Here is a 16,689-nt window from a genome sequence, read left to right as displayed (position 1 = left end):
AGTGCATCCAGAGTACGGTGCTGGGACAATGACAAGACTTACTATAAACATCACCCACCTGTTAGCGTTAATACCGACTCTCTCCGTCTCCTGTTGCCTGTCTCCCCCATGAGGGCAGAGGCCCTCCTCAGCCCGCTCTCCGCTGCCCCCTCACCCAGGCAGTGTCCCCAAATAGCTGATGCACTAGCAGAATTTGCTGAATGAATGAGGCACCCCTGGCAGCCTGCCTGGGCTTGAATTTAGAGTGTGAGGGGCCCAGGTAGCCCCAGGTCCCCTCCCATCCAGCAGGAAATCAAACCTGGTTCAGGCTGGGAGTGTAAACAGCAGGGACCCAGGACCATGCCAGGCCTTAGGGAACTGGTTTGAGAGGTTCTTCCTCTTCCGGGTCCATGGGGAGGACCTCTCCGGAAAACTCTAGAAAGCTGAGCCCTGCAGCCCGCAGCCTCAATTCCACACCTGCCGCAGCTCCCTCCCTGGTAGCAGCAGGCACCTTGTCTTGGCCTCAGAGCCCCTGTGGCCTGTCCAGACCATGTTGCCACATCTGGACCAGCCAGGAGGCGGGGCTGTGTGTGGGTCACTCAGGGGACACGTGGCGGAAGCTGGGCTCCCAGATCAGAGAATCGCCGGGTCGGATGCCAGTGCCTCCACATTCTTGCTGGGTGATCCAGGCGAGTCACTGGGCTTCTCGATCCATCGGATGGAGTAAGCCCATCCTTCTCTTTACACTAGTGGGTTTCCCAGTTTTGCCAACCTTTCTTGGAGGCTGCTCCACACTGCGTACCGCTTGTGGCTCTAGGGCTGAACACTGCCTGGCTGGTTCCTGACGTCGGGCTTGTCTCAGTCCCTCTGGGGCCGCTGCTCTGTCCCAGGCTCTGTCCCAGGTCCAGGCTGTGGGGTCTGCCTGGAGCTGGGGGTCTCATCTGTCCAGGCTGACATCTGCGGAGATGTCCCCATTCTGGTCACCCTTGGGCATCGATCCACGTGGGGAATGGCCGTGTGCTCTGTGTTTGACATCAAGGCCCCTGTGGGCCTGCCCCCTGCTGTGCCACTCCTGGGCCCACAGGGACCCCCGCCCTGTCATACCCAGATGCAGAGCTGCCTCAGGCCTGGAGTGCAGGCGCAGTGCCCCCATCTGCCCTAGTTTCCTCCGGAGTTTCTGGGGCGGTGTCACTGGGGACTCAGCTGGGGGCAGGGCAGGGCAGGGCTGGCCTTCCCTCCACTGGGGCATCGCTGTGGAGCGGGCTTGGAGTGTGGTGGGCAGACACGTCACCCACGTATCCCTGCCGAGCCTGGAGGTGAGAAGCAGCCCTGATTCTGCTCTTCCGCTCCCTGTGAGTCGCTCTGTCATCCCTGCCCCTGGCCAGGAGCTTTGAACACTCGCCCCAGCTGTGGCCAGATCCGGGAAGGATTGTGGGTGGCAGGAAGTCTGGGGAAACCCACAGTGGTTAATATCTCAAGAATATCAGCCCATTTACAACACTGACTCTGATGTGGCCAGAGAGACAAAGATGACAAGAGACTGCTCGGGCACTGCTCCCGAGGGCCCGAATGTCCCACCAAGGGGCCAGTCCCATTCCTTTTGGGGTAGGGAGCCCCTGGAGAGCTGTGGCCACCGCCTGGATATTGGATGGGGGTGGGGTGATTTGGTGGTCCAGGGAGAAAGGGTGCAGACCCTAACTTGGGCAGTGGCTGGTTGATGAGGTGTCTGGGCACAGATGCAGCAAGTGAGGGGGCGCCGAGGCCTGGGCTATGGAGAGAATCAGGTGCCTCCCCTACCCCCATCCTGGCACAGTGCCTGGCACGTAGTATGCACTTAGTAAGCTAGGGATGCCTGATGGCTCACTAGGTGTCGGGTGTGGTGCCAGGTGCTTTCACAGCCCATGAAGTCATTTCAGGAGGCACATCCCACCCGGCCACATACCAGCTGAGGGCCCTTGGCAAGTTGCTCCGCCTCAGAGCCTGACATGTGGTATGATCAGCCCTGCCTCGAAGGGTTACCAGGAGGAATAAATGGAAGGGGCATCTGAACACGGCGAATAACTAGCTAGCAAAACCCGAAAAAGAACAGCGTTTATGACAAGACTTGGCTAAAGACTGCCCCGTGAACCCCAAAGTACAAGTAGGTAGGGATAATTCTAGGGTTTTCAAGTTCTACCCAGGAAAGGGGGCTCTGGTCCCTCTGACCTCAGTTTACCTAAATCTATCTGGAGTTTCATCACCCACCCCACTGTCAGAGTGGGACTCAGACGGGGGCATGAGTAGTCCAGGCCTTTCCAAAGGACCCCAGACTTGCATGTCAGGCATCTACATCTATATGGGAGGAAAGAGAAGGACACAGCTGGGCAGCTGATGGACCTGAGAGCAGGTGAGCCCCAAATGGCCACACGAATTCACCAGGAGTACGTGCAGCCATCTGAGGACACCAGCTGGAACTGCAAGGGGTCTCACCCATCTGCGAGCAGGTGAGTGCAAAGGGCTGCAGGGAGGTGTGAGGCTCGGCCGCCTCGAACCTTCACAATTACCAGGGCACCCTCCAGGTCAGGGTCCACACTGGTAAGAAGCTGCTGGCACAAAGTCAAAATTGAGCAGGATGGGGGCAACAGAGACGAGAAAGAGAAGGTCCAAAGAAAGGCGAGGGAGGGGAGTAAATCTCAGAAATCTCTGAAAGTGCGGGGCCACATTTCCAGATACCACATGATGTGTCTTGGAGGAGCCAGGCTGAAGAGGGAGCACTGTGAATTAGAAAAGCTGTCCTGGGCCACAAAGCTTAAAAACTTAGAAACCAACTAATATTACACAAATACGAGCAAGATAAAAGCACTGAGATAAATCCCATACAGAGTTATTTTTTTTTAATTTTTTAAAATTTATTTTGTTATTATTTTTGGCTGCACTGGGGCTTCGTTGCTGCACGCGGGCTTTCTCTAGTTGCGGCGAGTGGGGGCTGCTCTTCGTTGCGGTGAGCAGGTTTCTCATTGCGGTGCCTTCTCTTGTTGCGGAGCATGGGCTCTAGGTGCGCGGGCTCGGTAGTTGTGGCACATGGGCTCAGTAGTTGTGGCTCGCAGGCTCTAGAGCACAGGCTCAGTAGTTGTGGCGCACGGGCTTAGTTGCTCCGCGGCATGTGGGATCTTCCGGGACCAGGGCCCTAATCCGTGTCCCGTGCATTGGCGGGCGGATTCTTAACCACTGCGCCACCAGGGAAGCCCCGGAGTTACTTTTAAAAAAGAGAATTAAGAGCAGAATAATATCCCTAGTAAACAATGAAAGCATTCCAGAAAGACATAACAGATCAAAGTTGTAACGTACTAGGTTTGCAGAATCTGAAAATGATACCATACGCTAATGCATATATATGGAATTAAGAAAAGCGGTACTGATGAACCTAGGGGCAGGGCAGGAATAAAGATGTAGATGTAGAGAACGGACTTGAGGGCACAGCGGGGGAAGGGGAAGCTGGGATGAAGTGAGAGAGTAGCGTTGACATATATACACTACCCAGTGTAAAATGGATGGCTAGTGGGAAGCTGCATAGCACAGGGAGATCAACTCAAAGCTTTGCGATGACCTAGAGGGGTGGGATAGGGGGGACGGGAGGGAGGCTCAAGAGGGAGGGGATATGGGGATATAGGTATACGCATAGTTGATTCCCTTTGTTGTACAGCAGAAACTAACACAACATTGTAAAGAATGTATACTCCAATAAAGATGTGAAAAAAAGAAAAAGAAAAAGAAAGAAAGTAACCTCCTATCCAAAATGAACTAAAAGATGTTAAGGAAATAATAAGAGGCAGGAAAGAACAATGGAAATCAGAAATGGGAAAAACCAAGACACAAGGAGATAGAATGACAGAATTCAGGGAAGATTTCAAACAAGGGAAAAAATAATTTCAGAAATAAAGACCACACTAGAAAGAACACAGTAGATAAGGCCTTAAGAGAAATAAAAAAGTGAACTGGAGGAACATTTTTAAAATCAAAGAGATACAAAGGCACAGGTAAAAAGTGTTCGAGAGAAAGCTAACCCCTTGCCTATTGAAGGTTGGCAAAGAAGGTCAAACACTTGAATAACATGAGTCCCTGGAGAAGATGGCCATGGCAGAGGAATAGACAAACATTTACCACTGTAAATCCAGAGAGCCTTCCTGAACCAGGAAGGTGTGGAACTACAAGTTTAAAGAGCACACCACATATTTGAGAATTTCCACCCAGAATAACCAACACCAAGATATGCTCTAGTAAAATTACCAAGCTTTAAAGAAAAAGAGAAAGAATCCTTCTGGAATCTACGTAAAGAGAGCAAGAGACTTATGAGAAAATGAAAATTTGATTGTCTTCAGACTTTGCAATAGCAATGCTTTCTGCTGGAAGAAAATGGAGAAACCTATGAAATACTCAAGAAAGAAAACGTGAGCTGAATACTGTACAAAACACGAGTTGAATACTGTACATCCAGCAAAACAGACTTTCAAATATAAAAGGCATAGGCAGTTAGCAGCCTGTAAGAAATCAGGGAATATCATTCCCATGCTCTCTGGGTCCTGAGGATTCTATTAGAGAATGGATTTCAGGCATTGGATGTAGAACTGAGGCTGGGTGAATAGAGTACGGCACCTAACAACATCGACTCAAGTGAGATATAAAAAGTGGAGGGAGGATGGGGAGAGGGGAGAACACGTGGAAAAAATGTCATTGCTTTCAGCAATCGTATTTGTCTTGGTGATATTAGTAAGGTTATCCAAGACTGTACAGTGTGTGCATGTGGGGTAGAGCAAATGAATAATTGTGAGATATTGTGATTTGATTGATTGATTAATTGTGTCCTTACAGCCAGAATTCTAAATGTGGAAGAAAAGAGATAATAGGTGTATATAGAAGAATTTAGTAGTAGTCCTGAATTTTTCACTGGAAGTATCAGTTTGAACTCATGAGGCATTTTATATTTAAAAGAAATATTGGTGTATTTCCTAGCTCTATCCATGGAAAAAGCCAAAAAAAAAAAAAAAAAAAAAACTAACCCCGTAGAAATGAGAATCCCTGGAATCCACACTGTGGTCTTGAAATACAGTTTCCTACAAAAATAAACCAGGGCTGGGCTTCCCTGGTGGCGCAGTGGTTAAGAATCCGCCTGCCAATGCAGGGGACACGGTTCGAGCCCTTGTCTGCGAAGATCCCACATGCCGCGGAGCAGATAAGCCCGTGCGCCACAACTACTGAGCCTGCACTCTAGATCCTGCAAGACACAACTATTGAGCCCGTGTGCCACAACTACTGAAGCCTGCGTGCCTACAGCCCGTGCTCCGCAACAAGAGAAGCCACGACGATGAGAAGCCCACGCACCGCAACAAAGAGTAGCCCCCGCTCGCTGCAACTAGAGAAAGCCCTTATGCAGCAACGAAGACCCAACACAGCCGAAAAAAAAAACGAATAAATAAAATAAATTAATTTTTTAAAAATATTTTAAAAATACATTAATAAACCAGGGCTTTTTGGAGAAATGGCTGGTTCCAGGTCTGGGGCAGGAAATAAACAAGATGAGCCTGGACCATCTTGACACCCTACACGGAGAGAAAACTGCCAGAGACTAGGGTCCTGTAGAAAGGTCTCTGGATCCAACTTGTAGGGGTATCCACTGGCGAAAGATGGGTCAAGTTGAGCCTGGAAAGGAGAGTAATTGCAATTGATTAAAACTTTCAAATGTGTCTATATCCATGTGTTCAGAGTGATATTAAACAAAAACCCTGAATGGTCAGCTGTGGAAGATGAAAGGGAGCCAGTTAATTACCCTAAAAACCGGTCGATAAAGGGAAAGACTTAAGTATTTCAAAAGGGCAAGATTAAACTATATTGTCTAGAGATGGATAAGGGTGATGAAAATATAAAACAAAATCTATAATGAAGCTACTTTTGTAAAAGGTAGGACAGTGGTGACTTACGGGCAGGTGGGGCTATTGTCATGTGGCCTACTGGGCATCTCCAGGAGGAACAAAGGTCTCTTTCCCGGCCTGGAGGATGGTTAAAGGGGCTTCACTTTATGACAATACACTGGGCTGTACATATGCTTTGTGTGTTTCTCGGTAGATGTGTTTTAACTTATAATACAAAGGTGAACAGATAAAAGAAGGATTAGTAAGATGCTGTTTCCCTTGTGGGAGAGAATAGTTGCTATAACTACTCCCAAGAACTGGAAAACTGGACTAAAGGCCAATGGGAAGAGTTAATGACAGACAGCAGACCAGGGATGGCTTCCGGGAAGAGGCAGAATGAAGCAGGCTTTGGAGAATGGACAGGATTTGGTTTAGACCATTTGGTTTAGACTTCTCAACCTTGACGCCACTGAAATTTGGGGCTAGAGGATTCTTTGTTGGGTGGGGGCCGTCCTGTACATTGTAGGAGGTCCAGCAGCACCCCTGGTCTCTACCCACTGGACGCCAGAGGCACCCTTCCCCCAATTGTGACATCAAAAAGGTTTCCAGAAATTATCAAATGTCCCCTGGGGACAAAGTTCCCCCAATGGAGAACCACTGGTTTAGAGAATCATAAACAGATTAGAAATGAATTAAAAACCAGGAACTTCTGGGAGGGTCTCTACTTATAGGGGCTGCTCTCCTTTCCTTAGATTTCAGGCCTGTGGAGGCCAGAGGGGCTGCTGGCCCAGGCCTCACAGGAGTCTGCTTCCTGCTCGACCTCGGGCCCTCCTGCAGGCCTGTCTGGAGTCCAGGCCAGGGGCCCGTCCTCTTGAGAGGCCCCATGACCCTAGCTGTGACCAAAGTCAAGATGCAGGTTGGTCACTGACACCCACCAGCGTCAGAGCACGTGATCCCACCCTTGCCAGACCGAGGAGGAACCTGGGTTGGGCAGGGAAGTGCCCTGCCTGCATCCCCCAGAGGCTGGCAGGACCAACATCTCCTGACCTGGCCACCTGCCGCAGGATCAGCAAGTCCCATATATGACAGCAGAGGGTGTGGCCTCATTTCACTGTGGGGAAGCTGAGGCTTGGGGTGCGTCTGGCAGACAGAGCCAGACCAGAACTGAGATGTCCTGATTCCCAAGGAAGATGTGACTCCTGAATCTTTATTAAGCACCTACTATGTCCTAAGAACTTTCTTTTGTTTGGCACTGTTGAGAAGCTCCTGCATGCTTAGGCCTGGGCTCAGACCACCCTCCACACCTCTTCCCTGAATTCTAGAAGGACCCCATGAGTGGGTTCCTTGTGGGAAGAGGACAGGAGGAGTGGATGGCTGGGCCAGTCTGTGTCCTAGGACCCCCCCAGACAGATTGCAAACCAGAGGCTGGGTGGGAGGCATGTAGTGACGGGCCAGACAGCTGCCGCTATCATGTTGACCCTTGCCGCTATTGTCAGCTGTTTCAGCAGGGACTTCAGAGACCCCTTGTGTCCAGACCAGGGAGACCTGTGTTCTCGGGGCCCCTGAGTTCCCCTGCTGTCCCAGGGGCCACGAAGCAGGAAGGGACAAGAGAAAGCACTCTGGGCTCCCCACCCCAGTTCCACTTGGATTTGCCTGAGATTTCATTTGAAACAAAGAATTCTACTGTTTTAAAAAATAAGTTATCGGGACTTCCCTGGTGGTGCAGTGGTTAAGAATCCGCCTGCCAATGCAGGGGACACGGGTTTGAGCCCTGGTCCAGGAAGATCCCACATGCCACAGAGCAACTAAGCCCATGCGCCACAACTACTGAGCCCGCATGCCACAACTACTGAAGCCTGCATGCCTAGAGCCTGTGCTCTACAACAAGAGAAGCCACTGCAATAAGAAGCATGCGCACCGCAACGAAGAGTAGCCTCCGCTCACCGCAACTAGAGAAAGCCTGCGTGCAGCAACGAAGACCCAACACAGCCAAAGATAAATAAACAAATTTATTAAAAAATTAAAAACAAGTTATCAAACCACAAATCTAGATCATCTATGATTAAGCCAAAATGAGCGTTGGAGAAGACACTCCCATGGGTGCTCACGTGAGGGCGATGTGGGCCAGAGGGCCCCGGAGATGGGGGTGGGCTGATGTAACCATAGCACTGGCTGGCTGTTCTGATGACCTATGGCCACCTGTGTAGCAAACCACCCCAACCCACCGCCACGCTCTTGTGCTCTTGGACCCTGGGGGCTGAGAGTTTGGACACAGCTCAGGGGGATGGCTGGCCTCTGCTCCACGAAGCCCAGGGCCTCAGCTGGGGTCTCGGCTGGGACGACGCCAGTGACTGGGGGTGATCCAGGCAGCTGCAGGCTGGGGCCATCTGGAGGTTTCTTCACTCACCGGCCCCGTGCCCAGCTCAGATGGCTTGGAGACTGGGCTCAGCTGGGACTGTCCCCTCCTGTGGCTCCCCCTGGAGCCTGGGCTTCCTCCCGACGTGGGTGTCTGCATTCCAAGAGGGAGCATCCCTAAGGGAAGCACGTGGAGGGCTACAGTAGTCAAGAGCCAGACAGAAGCTGTGCGGCCTCTCGTGACCCTGCCTCGGGGGTCATGCCGTGTGACCTCTGTTGCATCGGTCAGAGTACCCACCAAGCAGCTAGGTTCAGGAGGGGACACAGACCCCTGCCCTCAACGGGAGGGGTGTCAGAGATTTTTCAGTCACTTAAATAAACAGACATTTATTGAGCCCGTATTCTATCGGGGGCTCCATGTAAACGCGTGACCCACCTCCTCCTGGGTAACGACCACTAAAACCTTTTGAAGTAGCTACAGGATTGGTCTCATCTTACGGAAGAGGAAACGAAGGCACGGAGAGGTGAAAGAGAGCCCAGCCCAGGCCCAGTAACCGGAAGAGGCCGTGTCCAGACCCATGGCACTCCTCGGCTGAAAACCACCCATTTTTGCCAGTTGCACTCAGATTAAACTCAGCCTCCCCACGCTGACGGGTAAGGCCTTGCGTCCTGTGGCCCTGCTTCATCACCACCCTCATCTGGCCCCATTCTCCCTGCTCGCTCCACTCTCCAGCCGCGCTGGACACAACAACCTTTGCACCCCGGCCCCATCTTCTGGGTCTCTGGCCAGCAGTTTCCTCCTCCAATAACCCTCTTCCCAGATCTCGTCCGGGCTGCCCTCTTCTCATTGCTTGCATTTCAACTCAAGGGTCCCCTGCCTTGGTCACTTTCCACTGCGGCCCAGAGCTTGACAAAAACTGAAATTACTCCATCGCTGTATTTGTCTTACTGTTGGCCTCCACCCGCTAGAATGTAAGATCTGGGAGAGAGGAGACTGTGTCCTTCTCAGTATCTGCAGCGCCCAGCCAGACCCAGCGCGCAGTAGGGGCCCGGTAAGAAGAGATGAGTGAATACCTGTCTCAGCTCCCAGCCTCCCGACTGCTGCGGAATTCTGCATTTTGCCCCACTTACCTCCATTCATTCTGTGTCTACTGTGTATCTGCAGAGTGGAAACGGATTTTTATTAATTACTGGAATCGGGTAGAACATGTACACTTTTATTTTATTTTATTTATTTATTTTTTAAATGCAAGCCAACTTTTTTTTAAATGTATTTTTTATATTGGAGTATAGCCAATTAACAATTCTGTGATAGTTTCAGGTGCACAGCAAACGACTCAGCCATAAGTATACATGTATCCATTCTCCCCCTGACTCCCCTCCCATCCAGGCTGCCACATAACATCGAGCAGAGTTCCCTGTGTATACAGTAGGTCCTTGTTGGTTATCTATTTTAAATATAGCAATGTGTAAGAACATGTACACTTTTAGAGCTAGTGGGGCCTTCAAGTTCATCGTGTCCAGTTTTCACTCTGGTCCAAGCTGCTTCAACCTGCTCATTAGACAGATGGAGAAACTGAGGCCATGACCCGCCCGAGGCTATGTAGCTGGTGAATGTTGGCTCCAGGACCGACGTGGGGTCCCCAGGGCCACCGGATTCACACCTTTCTCCTGTTCCCACATCCTGATGGGAAATGCAGTTCCTGAGAAACCAGTGACCTTCCCAGGGTCACTCAGCTTGTAAGTGCAAAGCTGGGGCCAGAACCTGTCCCTTCTGGGTTCCTCCGAGGCCCCCAGGGCCTCCCGGACCCATCAGCAGCGCCCCCCAGCCTTGCCCCCTTGACTGCACTAAGGACTGCCCCATGGGAGGCATGGGTTAATGGGGCCTGAGCTCCAGGAGCCATCCCCAGGGGCAGCCAGATCTGCTTTAAAGAGGAAAGAACACCCCGTGAGAGGACCTCGGGCCCCACACCAGCGTTTCCTGTCTCTGGGGCGCAGGCCAGGGGTGTGTGTGTGTGTGTGTGCCTTTCGGAGCAGCAGCTGAGCGAGGGGCTCCCAGGGGATGGGCGGGACCCTGGCCTGCAGGTTCTGCACAAAGCAAGGAAGCGTGACGTCACCAGAGGGAGGTAAACAGAAGGACGCTTCCTCTCTTGCTTCCATGGGGCTCTTGCCTGATCCAGAAGGCTCTCAAACTACAGAAAAATTTCCCTCCCAGCCTGGACTGGGGGTCAGTTAGTTCTTCTGGAGTTGCCCCTTTGTGGAGAGGAGAGAGTTCAAACCAAACCAAACTGGTGACAAGTCCTAGAATGAATTGTGCTAGAATCCCAGAGGCGGGAACCGGGAGGGGTCTGACACCAGTCCCACCCCCAACCCCACTTTACAGGTGGGGAGACTGAGTCCCAAAGAGTTCAAATTACTACTGAACAGATGATTCGTTGCCCCTGTGAACAGACAAACCCTCAACACTGTGGCTTTCCGTGGGGGAGTCAGAAAACGCTACTCACCCTCAAGTAGCATCTGGGCTGGAGCAGGAAGGACACCAGGATTGGGAGAGCTGCAGTTCTGCCTTGGCTCTCTACTGGCAAGTCATCTTATCTCTCTGAACTCAGCTCCTTCCCTATACACTGGGATAATGATACCTGCCTCAGAGAGTCACTGTGAGAATTGAGACAATATATGTCAAGATCCCAGCTTAGAGACTGGCTCACACTAGGTGCTCAATACTGTTTTCTGTAAAATGGAGACAAGGATATAGTTTCTGCAACCATCAGGGTTACATTAGGCCACACATACCAGAAAACCTCAAACAGCGGGACTTCCCTGGTGGTCCAGTGGTTAAGAATCTGCCTTCCAATGCAGGGGACGCGAGTTCGAGCCCCAGTCGGGGAACTAAGATCCCACAGGCCGCGGGGCAACTAAGCCCGTACGCCACAATTAGAGAGCCCGCATGCTAGAGAGAAGCCCGTGCGCCGCAACGAAGGACCCGCGTGCCGCAACTAAGACCCGATGCAGCCAAATACATATATATATATTATTATATATATATATATTTATATAAATATATATATAAAATAATATAAATATATAAATATAAAAACATAAATATATTATATATATTTATATAAATAAATAAATATTTGAGGAAAAAAACCCACAAAACCTCAAATAACAGTGGCTTAAGCAAGATAAAAGTTTGTTTCTCTCTCTCACATTAGAAAAATCTGGAACTACACAGTTCAGGGTTGGTGTAGAACTCCACAATTATCAGAGACCCAGGTGCCTTCTATCTTTCTGCTCTGCCATTCTTATTACCTAGAGATCCAGCCATCACATCCCAGCTCTGGGGGAACAGGAAGAAAGAGGGTAGCGCACAAGACCCCTCCTAGAAGCCTCACCCAAGGGCTCCTCACTCACTCCTGTTTTCAAAGAAGGCTGGAAAGTGTCCTTTTTTCTGGCTGGACACATTGCCATCCCCAGTAATTGTGACTCACTATATTGTCCACTTGTAAAGATTCTGCTAATAAGAAGGGAAAATGAATATTAGATAGGAGACCAACAGTGTCTTATGTACCCTCCTCACTGAGTGCTTTTGAAAAATAGACGTCATCGTCAAAATGGTGCTCTATTAACTGTACTCATTAATCAAATACAAGGAACAGTTATCTGAATATCAGAAAAAAATTAAAATAGATTTTTAAAAATGACTCCCTTTTCTTGAAGATGGTTCTGAAAGCGAAGAAGGAAGCTTCTCGCCACCGCCCCAGAGCCAAAGCAAAGGCTTGGAAGGCCAAGGAGGCAGTGCCGAAGGGCTGCACGGCCACAAAGAAAAGGAAGGTCCGCAGGGCACCCACCTTCACAGCCCAAGCATCCTTGCGAGAGCGCCTCCAGGAACCACAGCCTTGAGCGCTCACCCCCTCGAGTTCCCCAGAGAAGACAGAACACTCTGTGTTCATTGTGGGTGCCAAGACCTCCGACTCCAGGTCACAAGGCTGCGGAGGCGCTTGGTGACAGGGTGTGGCCAAGGCCAGCCCCCCAATGGAGAGAGAAGCAAGCGTTTGGCTGGCTCTAGGCTGTGATGCTTCAGACGTTGCCAAAATTGGGATCATCTAATCTGAGTCCAGCTGGCTCATTCTAACTATATAGATTTTCACCATTTAGAAAAAAGACCCTAGAATATAGCCAATATTTTATAATAACTATTGATATAAATGAAGTATAACCTTTAAAAATTGCAACTCACTATTATGTACACTTGTAACTTATATAATATTGTACTGCAACTATGCTTCAATTTTAAAAAATACTAACAAAAACTAGAGTTTGAGATCCTTAAAAAAAAAAAAGAGACCCTAACCAAATAGTTTGCAGGTGACCCAGAACAGTGGCAAGGCCAGGATTTTAAAGTCCACCCTCGGCTCCGAGGCTGTGACCTCTCCCTGTCTGTCAGCAGAAACCACGTGTGATGCCCCACGTCCCCGTCCCCCCAACCCCAATGGCTATCATCCTCCCAGGCCTTCCCTCGAGGCTCCCGACTGACGGTCCCTCTGGCTGAAGGGGTGCTCTGGAATGCAGTGGGTCCCCAAACCAGTACCTGGTGGGTCGGGTTCCATTCAGTGCCAAGAGGCAAATACGGCAGCATCTTGTTGAGAGGGGACCCTGGAGGCGTCATTTTGAGGATTCAAGGAGATTCCTTCAGGCTTTATCCTGAAAATTTTCATTGAGTGTCTGTCATGCTGGGGATATAGCCATGAATAAGAAACCCCAATTCCTGCCCTTAGGATCTTCTGGACGTGAAGACAGGTGACCAACAAGATACGGGAGTGATGGATGGAGAGTTAGAGGGACACATGCCAGAGAGGGAAACCACAGCAGGGAAATGGGATATGGAGAGTGTGTCGATGTGGAGGTTGAAATTTCGGATCAGGCAGGTGCTAATGCAGGAACCGCATTCTGGGCAGAGGGAATCGCATGTGCAAACACTCAAGGTGGGAGCATGCCTGGGGGGCTTGCGGAAGAGCCAGGAGGCCAGGGTGGTTGGAGCAGGGGAGTGAGGGGACAGACAGCGACCAGGGGCCGGGCCACTGGGGCTTGGGGACTCTGCTTCTGCTCTGGATGGGACAGGAGCGTCACACAGTTCTGGGCCAGGAGGGCCCGCCTTGGCTTTCTCCAGAATCGCTCTGGCTGCTGTGTTGAATAGAAGGAGGGCAAGTTTTGCTTCTGTAGGGGGAGGGGCGTGTGACGCAAGAATGACCCACCAGCTTTGCTCCATCCTTTATTTGCAAAGCAGCTTTAAAGAGAAAGGAGGAGCCATGTATTCGTTCATGCATTTATTCGTTCACTCACTCATGCATTCATGTAAGACCACCCCCCTGCAAGCCCCAAACCTGGCGTCTCAGGTGGGTCACACCTAAACCCACCCTATGGGGCACTCACAGTTCCTCGGGCCTGTGCGTGTGTGGTCAGGAAGGATGGGCCTGTGGGTGCGCAGAATGCGGCGGGGGGCACACAGCTCTGAGCTCACTGGGGCGTTTTCGGTGAATTGGCCGATACCAACTGCCCACAGCAAGGTCCCCGGGCTATTCCCCCGATGGTCCTGCCTCTGAGCCAGGAAGGGCTCAGGAGCCTCACGGGCCTTTAGGATGGAGGGGTTCCTGGGAAGGAGGACTCTGGCTGCTAGATGTGGGTAAACCAGGACAGGCGGTCCCCCAGCCTCTGCTCACACAGCCTTACCCCGAGGAAGACTTCCTTGAACCTCCCCTCTGCTTGGCGAGGCCCCTGTCTGTCCGGCAACACCCCGGCGTGATCGCTTAGCACGTTATTTTGGAACGAAGTGTTTCTGTGTCTGTTGGCTGAGCCAGCAGCTGAGCCCCTCAGTGGCAGAGACCCTGCCTTGCTCATCTTTGTGCCTCCAGGGTTTAGCCCCATGTCTGACTGCCTACCATCCCTGGACCCTGGACTTAGCATCTCGCTGTCAGCGTCGCACAGCAAAGCGGGCGTGCGAGGGATGCGGGGCACAGGTGAGCCGGGGAGGCTTCAGGAAGGAGGTGTGGGTGGGGCAGGCGGGGATGGAACAATGGCATCGAAGGGCCTGGAGAACTAGCCGCTGCTGAAGCCATTCGAGTCCAGTGGGCGTTGGGGGCGAGTGGAGGGCGTGAGGTGGAGTTGAGACTGAACAAGCCAGTCTGCGGGGGCTTGGAAGGCAGTGCTAAGGGGACTGCGCCACTGAAGGCCCTTAAGCAGGGAAGTGAATGACCACCCAACCGTGCGCTGCCCGGGGAGAGTGGCCGGGGGCGGGGTGTCCAGGGCAGAGGAGGGACAGGGAGAGACCAGGGGGGCAACGGTGTCCCCACCCGTGCCTCCTGCTCAGCTGGGTCTGCCCTGAGGACCATTCACACAGGAGGAGGCCGCAGTGGGACCAGCCCCTCCGCCAGCGCAAGGCCGTCCAGTGGAGAAACTGCTGCTAGGGGCCCGGCTGGCTCCCTGGGGCCGCAGCAGCGGCTCAGGAGTGTCAGGCCAAGGCCCCCCGAGCTGGGTGCCTAGGGGTTCCACAAGGCCAGGCTAGTCAAGGGAGGCACCTGGTGGTGGTCACCAGTAACATGGACAGGAGGCAGGTGGGGGGCCTGCCCAAGGCCACCAGGGTAACAAAGATGCTCCGAGCTGAGGTGGTGGCGAGTGGGGGGACCAGGCTTTGGCTGCGGAAGCTCAGCCCTTCATTCCATGACACCCCGAGGTCTCACTGGGCCTCCCACAGACTCCCAGCTCCGCCCCACCAGTCCCAGCCTGCATTTTATGAAGTAGGCCTGACTGATGGGGCAGGTGGGTCCCAGCCCAGAGCGGATGTGGTGTCGACGGGAGGAGGTGACCAGCAAACCTTCTCCCCTCTCGTCACCGGCTGTCAGACGCTGACCAGCGCTGGCCCCAGGTTTCTCTTGTGTAAAATGGGATATTCGAGGGACTTCCCTGGCGGTCCAGTGGTTAAGACTCCACGCTTCCAATGCAGGGGGCGTGGGTTTGATCCCTGGTGGGGGAAGTAAGATCCCGCATGCCGCGTGGTGAGGTCAAAAAAAAAAAAAAAAAGCAACAGGGTTATTCGCTTTTATCTGGTGCAATGTGGTGAGGATCCAGTGATAACAGATGTAGATAATTCTAAAACGACAAGTGGTGCTCTTATCGATCTGCAGATATAGCTTCAAACACCAGCATTTTAAAAAGGGCTCTGCAAACAGACTGTGGTTGCCCAGGGGGAGGCGGGGTGGGGGAGGGAGGGACTGGGAGTTTGGGGTTAGTAGATGCAAACTATTACATATAGAATGGATGGGTAACAAGGTCCTACAGTAGAGCACAGGGAACTATATTCAATATCCTATGACAAACCATAATGGAAAAGAATATGAAAAAGAATGCATATATGTGTATAACTGACTGCTGTACAGCAGAAATTAACACAGCACTGTAAATCCACTATACTTCGACTGAAAAATAAATAAATAGAAAAGAGCTCTGTTAAGTTTTGCAAGTTGTGAAGAAGCCAAGCGCTTCCCCCAGCCTAGATCATTTATATGTTTCTCTGGGTGGTTTTTCTTTTTTCCCAATTAGAATCATCAGTTGAGCATTTGTTAAATACACCAGATCTGAACAAACCAGGATGCTCAGCTTTCGTGGTAAGGTGGCAAAAATCAGCGTGAGAGTGAAATGCTTTTGGAAAAACTATAGCTGGTACAAAACTATACTTGGTATCTATCACCAAATGGCTCCCAGCGTGGTGACATGACAAGATGGCCTTTCTGACCAGTTTGGGGATTAAACAGACTTGGGGAGACATCACAGCATGAGACGCACTTGGTCTATTCAAGGAAAGCTTATTTTTCATAAATGAATTTTAGTCTAAAGAAAGATCTCACCTTAAGGGAAAGAGCAGAATTACAGGTTGACTCGGCACCTTCATTTACATGTCTTTATAAAGAGTTTAATAAAAATAGGTTCAAAATGATTGTAAGAAAACCCTCACGGCACATACTAAACTGTAGGCGTCTCTTTATAAATCCGCCTCCTGTTTCTATGTCTGGTGGGATGTGATTGGGGTCCATGACCCAAGAGACCACTGGGTGCTGGCCCTGTGTGGGTGTGTCACCCACCCCAGCTCAGGGTCCCCTCAGTCACCCTGTGGACAACCACCCTGTTTGACTTAGAGAAACACAGTGGCATGAGACAGCCACTCAGGCAGGGAGAGGCGTGGAGGGACCTTGCCCTGTGCCGGCCCTTCTCCAAGAAGGAAAAACTGACACTCACGCTGAGCAAGCCACCAGCACGCTCGGGGGCAAGCATGTGGAGCAGCCCCCCCGGAAGTGGGTCTGAGTCCTGCGCCTACACGACCTTGGAGCGTGGCCTGGGGCAGTACCTGGCCCTCTAGGGAGGTTCTGGGGGGCAGGGACATGGCTGGCTTGTCTCTGCATTCCTGACACATAGTAGT

Source organism: Balaenoptera borealis, assembly GCF_965194805.1.
Source record: "Balaenoptera borealis genome assembly, chromosome: 17".
NCBI lineage: Eukaryota > Metazoa > Chordata > Mammalia > Artiodactyla > Balaenopteridae > Balaenoptera > Balaenoptera borealis.
This window is presented reverse-complemented; position numbering follows the sequence as displayed.